Consider the following 6405-nt stretch of genomic DNA (forward strand, 5'->3'; position numbering starts at 1 on the left):
TCATATTTCGGTGACTTTCGGCAAAAGATTTGAGTTTTACTGTTATACTTGAAAAGAAAATGTTTATTTTCCAGAACTGTATACGAGCTGAGCATGTTATTATTGAGTTATTACTTGTGCTGCTTTAAATTGTATTGTTATGAGATGTTATTGGTTATTGGTGTGGACTCTGACCTTGGTACAAGCTCGTCACTACTTTTAACCTAAGGTTAGGTTTGTTACTTATTGAGTACATGGGGTCGGTTGTATTCATACTACACTTCTACACCTTGCGTGCAGATTTCTGATGCTGATGTTGCTGCGTACGTTGGGTGCTGGATCTGAAGATGTACATGCGTTCCAGTCATTGCTGCCTCTTGATCATGGTAGCTTTAGAATTTTTAATCTGTTCATGTATATTTCAGACAGATGACGTATTTTTATTTCACACAAGTTTTTGTAAATTCTAATCTTAGAATCTCATGATTTGTGCTACCAGTCCTTGTGGAGTGTATTAGAGTCAGTTAAATATTAATTGAATCGGATTGTTGTTATTTGGCTTACTTAGCGGGTGAGGTTAGGTGCCATCACGACTAGTTGAATTTTGGGTCGTGACACCGACGAGTCATGTAACTATAATATAACACAGAAGAGGCAATAAATAGGAGATCAGGGCTAATACACTCAAAAATAATCGGTCGGGTCGTTACACATAGGTTGGGTTTCCATCTCTATTGACAACATGCCGGCCTTAACCCCATCTCTCTTGGGGTTTGAAGAATTAATTTTCTTCCCACAGGTTTAGTCAGAGGATCGGCCAAATTTATCTCTGACTTCACATAGTCAATGGAAATTATTCCATCTTTCAACAACTGTTTTATGACATCATGTCTCAATTTCATGCGTCTACTTTTACAATTATAAGATTTATTCTTTGCAATAGCTATTGCCGTTTGACAATCACAATGCATAGACACATGAGGCAATACGTCCTTTATTAAAGTAATATTAGCTAAGAAGTTTCTTAGCCACTCAGCCTCTGAACCAGCTAACTCCAGAGCCACAAACTCTGATTCTATAGACGATCTAGCAATGATCGTCTGTTTAGCTGATTTCTATGATATTGCACCACCACCAAGGGTGAATACATAGCCACTAGTGGATTTTTGTCTCATCTGAATCAGAGATCCAGTTTGCATCACTGTACCCTTCTAAAATAGAAGGAAATCCACTATATAGGATACCATAATTCATGGTTCCTCTCAAATATTTCATTAGTCTAGTTAATGCAGACCAATGCTCGTTGTTGGGATTATGAGTATATTACTCAGTCTACACACAATATAGGCTATATTACGCCTTGTAAAATTCATTAAATGCATTAGACTCGCAATAACCTGAGCATATTTAGACTGAGCAACTGGGACACCATTATTATTTTTCAATTTAGAGTTAGCATCAAAAGCAGTTCTCACAGGTGTGACATTAAAATATTCAAACTTCTTAAGAAGTCTCTCTGTGATGATTCAAAATGTCATCTTTAATTTAAACATTATTTCTATATTCTTAAACCTCAAATAGCACCATTCAGCTTTTCTCGACTTGCATGCGCAGTCCGTATTATTTTTCGGAAATTTTTATGTGAAAAATGGATTAAAATGTGAAATAGAGCTCTAAAACTCAACTGAGTTGACTTCAGTCTACATTTTGAGCAAACAGACCCGGATCAGTATTTTGACAGTTTCGGTAGGTCCGTATCGTGATTTAGGACTTGATATCGGACTCGGATTAAGATTCCAAAAATTGGAATGGCTCTGTTATGTCATTTATGACTAGTGTTCCAAATTTGAAGTCATTCCGGATTCGTTTAATATGTTTTGGCACGAGTTTTGCAAATTGATGAGTTTGAAACTCAAAAGTCCGAATAGAGGTGTGAATTGTAATTTTGATGTTATTTGACGTGATTTGAGACCCCGAGTAAGTATGCGGTATGTTACGGGACTGGTTGGTATAGTTGGACGAGGTCCCGAGTGGCTCGGGTGAGTTTCAGACCATTTTGGTAAACATTTGCAGGTCTGGTTCTGGTGTTTCGCATCTGCGACTTTTGGAGCGCAGGTGCGGCCTCGCTTCTGTGGAGGCCTTGTCGCTTTTGCGAATTTGGGAGCCTGGGAAGCCTTCTCGCTTCTGCGAGCAAATGACCACAAATGCGCACATCGCTTATGCGGCTAGGCAACCGCAAATGCGAAGAAACCGCTTCTGCGGCTCCTTCATGCGCTTCTGTGCAGCCGCAAATGCGGACACCCATTTGGTAAGCTCTTTTCGCAGATGCGAAAATGCTGGACATAATACATAAAATCGGGTGTTAGCCATTTTTACTCATTTTTGAGTTTTGAGTCTCGAATTTGGGCGATTTCAAAGGTTTTTTTTTTTAACGACTTCAACTTGGGTAAGTGTTCTATACCTGAAAGTGATTATATTTCATAAATCCATGCTTATATTCATCATTTATTTCGGATTTAGATGGAAGAAATTGGAAATTTTGTAAAACCTTCCAGAGAAGAAAAATTTAGGATTTGAAAGCCAATCTGATGTCGGAATTCGATAATTTTTGTATGATTGAACTCATATCGGAACGGGTATTCGGATTTTGTGAGTTTTTCGGGATTCGAGACATGGGTCCCACTATCGATTTTTAAAATGAATTTCAGATTTTAATCCAAAAAATTAGTAATTTCATATGGAATTAATTCCTACGATTCGAGTTGAGTATATTGAATTGTTTGTGACTAGATTTGAACCTTTCGAACATGAATTCGCAAGGCAAAGGTTTATTGGAATCTTGAAATTGGTTGCGAAGCGAGGTAAGTGTCGTGGTTAACCTTGACTTGAGGGAATAGAGCCCTTGAATTATTTGTTATGTAAAATTCATGTGAACGACGTATAGGCGAGGTGACGAGTGTCTATACGTCGTTAAATTAATTATTTGCATAATTATTTGAAAATCATTAATTATTTTAAATCATGAATTAATTATTATATTAATTGTTTCTCTCATATTCCTTGCTCAATATTATGCCTTGAATCCATGCTATAATTGCTACATGCTTATTTGATTTATGTGACTTAATTGCTACTTGACATTTAGCATACTAATTATTAAATTGCCTATTTCCTCCTTAATTTCCAAAATTAATTGTTACCTATTATCGCTTATTTCTAAATAAATCATAATTGTTGTATGCTTGTTGTCTTATAATTTCATATTAATTGATGCATTTATTGGAGTAATATATTTTATAAGAATTAGTAAATTATATTATTGGAGGAGCGGGTTGCACGCCACAACAGAAATGAAAGTGAATATATTGGAGGAGCGGGTTGCATGCCGCAATAGAATTGATTGAAAAGATATATTGAGGATCGAGTTGCACGCCGCACCAGGATTAAATGAAAATGAATATATTGTGGGATCGGGTTGCATGCCGCAACGGAATTGAATATGAATATATTGTGGGATCAGGTTGCATGCCGCAATAGAAACTGATTGAAATAATAATTGGTTATGACTGCCGAGTTGGCTTCAACGGTTGAATTGAGTTACATGTTTTATTTCTATTATTGTTGTTATTATTATTATTGCGTATAGGTTAATGTAAGTGACCTGCTTTAGCCTCGTCACTACTTCGTCGAGGTTAGGCTCGATACTTACTTGGTACATGGGGTTGGTTGTACTCATACTACACTCTGGACTTCTTGTACAGATACCGGAGTTGGTCCTAACGGCGTACAATAGATTTGCTTGGATTCAGCTATTCGCAGGAGACTTGAGGTATCGCTGTATAGCGTTCGCAGTTCTGAAGTCCCCTTCCACTTTATCGTAGCTGTGTATTTCTTTCAGACAACTTCATTTTCATTCAGACCTTTATTTGTATTATTCTAGTAGCTCGTGCACTTGTGACACCAGTTCTGGGATGGTATTTAGACATCGCTATTATTATGGATTATTCACTTTATTTCAGAATTTATTTCCGCATTTGTTTCTTTATTATTAATTAATTTAAAATTATTTTAAAATGTCTAATGTTATTCTAACGTTGGCTTGCCTAGCAAGTGAAATGTTAGGTGCCATCACGGTCCCGAAGGTGAGAATTTCGGGTCGTGACAATTTGGTATCAGAGCACTAGGTTACATAGGTCTCACGAGTCACGAGCAAGCTTAGTAGAGTCTGAAGGATCGGTATGGAGATGTCTGTACTTATCTTCCAGAGGCTATGGAGTTTAGGAATAATTTCACTTATATTCTACTCTATAGTGCGATTTTATTCTATCATCGATGATTGAACCATTCTACTCTTATTCTCTCGCACATAGTGAGAACACGTAATACATCTACCGACAGACAGAGACTAGAGCCCCCGATAGCAACTATGACCAGGGGTAGATGTAGAGGCCGAGGTCGTGCCAGAGGCCGAGGTAGAGGCAGAGGTAGAGCTCAGTCTAGAGCGCGAGCTGCAACACCTGTTGTAGAACCTCAGGTGGATTTGGGAGCGGATGTTCCAGCTCAGACTATACCTGTTGGACCAGTTCAGGTCCCGGAAGGTCATAGCTACTCCAGTGCTTCAGGACGCTCTAGTCCGTTTGGTTAGCCTTATGGAGGGCATGGCTCAGAATGGTACATTTCCAGTAGCACCAGCCGTCTCGTAGGCTGGGGGAGGATCACAGACTCCCACTACTTCAGCTCCGGAGCAGATGGCTCCCCAGTATCAGGCTCCAGTATCCCATCCAGTTAGGGTAGTTCAACCAGTTGGTGCAGGACAGGCCGGTGAGAGGCCTGCTTTGTCTTCTGAGGCTTTGTTGAGGTTGGACAAGTTTACCAAGCTATTTCCAATCCATTTCAGCGGTACACCTTCTGAGGACCCACAGGACTTTCTTGACCGCTACTATGAAGTATTGCAGAACATGGGGATAGTCGAAAGCAATGGGGTTGATTTTGCTGTGTTTTAGATGATTGGTTCCCCCAAGAGGTGGTGGAAAGATTATGTATTTACTAGACCAGTTGGTTCGCCTGCACTTACCTGGGAGCAGTTCTCGCAGCTATTCCTAGAGAAGTTCCTTCCTATCATACTGAGGGAGAATTACCGCAAGCAGTTTGAGCATCTGCAGTAGGGCAATATGTCAATCACTCAGTATGAGACCCGTATTGTGGATCTAGCCCGTCATGCTCTTCTTTTGCTTCTTTCCGAGAGAGAGAGAGAGGGTGATAAGGTTCATTGATGGACTCGTTTAACCTATCAAGCTACAGATGGCCAAGGAGAGTGGGAGTGAGATTTCTTTTCAGACGACTGCTAATGTTGCCAGGCGGATCGAGATGGTTCTTTCACAGGAGAGAGGGCCAGTGTCAGATAAGAGGCCCCGTCATTCCGGTAATTTCAGAGGTGCCTCGTCTAGAGGCAGGAGTACTTATGGTAGGGGTCATCCTCCCAGGACATTTAATTCAGCACTTCAAGCATCTCACAGTGCTTCAGGGAGTCATGGTCCTATTATGCCTTACTCCAGGCAACCGACATTTAGTGAACATCCAGCTCCTATTAGTGCACCACCACACCAGAGTCACTATGGCGGCTCTCTGACCCATTCGGGTCAGCTTCAGCTTCAGCAACCACGACAGTAGGATGGGTGTTATGAGTGTGGGAACATTGGTCAGATCAGGAGGCATTGCCCTAGGTTGTTGAGCAACAGATCTTAGTAGAATTCTCGTGCCATCATACCGGAACCGACTGCTCCACCGCTCGCCTGACCAGCTAGGGGCAGGGGTCAGACTGTTAGAGGTGGAGGCCAGCGAGCTATGGCCTATCCCAAAGATGTAGTTCAGACTGGTGGGGCCCAGCCCCAATTCTATGCTTTCCCAGCTAAGCCTGAGGCCGAGTCATCTGACGCCGTGATCACATGTATTGTTCCAGTTTGTCATAGAGATGCTTCAGTTTTATATGATCCAGGATCTACTTACTCTTATGTGTCCTCCTACTTTGCTTCATATTTGGTTGTGCCTCGTGATTCTCTGACTACGTCTGTATATGTGTCCATGCCGGTGGGAGATTTTGTTATGGTAAATCACGTCTATCATTCGTGCGTGGTTACTATTAGGAGTCTTGAGACTTGTGTGAATCTTTTACTTCTAGACATGGTAGATTTTGACGTCATACTAGGTATGGATTAGATGTCACCTTATCATGCTATATTGGATTGTCATGCCAAGACAATGACCTTAGACATGCCAGGGTTACCTCGAATAGAGTGGAAAGGGACTCTTGGCCATTCCACCAGCAAGGTTATCTCTTATGTGAAAGCTCAGCGTATGGTCGAGAAGGGGTTTCTAGCTTATTTGGCTTATATTCCCGATCCCAGTGCGAATGTTACTTCTATGGAT

Source organism: Nicotiana tomentosiformis, chromosome 1 (assembly GCF_000390325.3).
Source record: "Nicotiana tomentosiformis chromosome 1, ASM39032v3, whole genome shotgun sequence".
Classification (NCBI taxonomy): domain Eukaryota; kingdom Viridiplantae; phylum Streptophyta; class Magnoliopsida; order Solanales; family Solanaceae; genus Nicotiana; species Nicotiana tomentosiformis.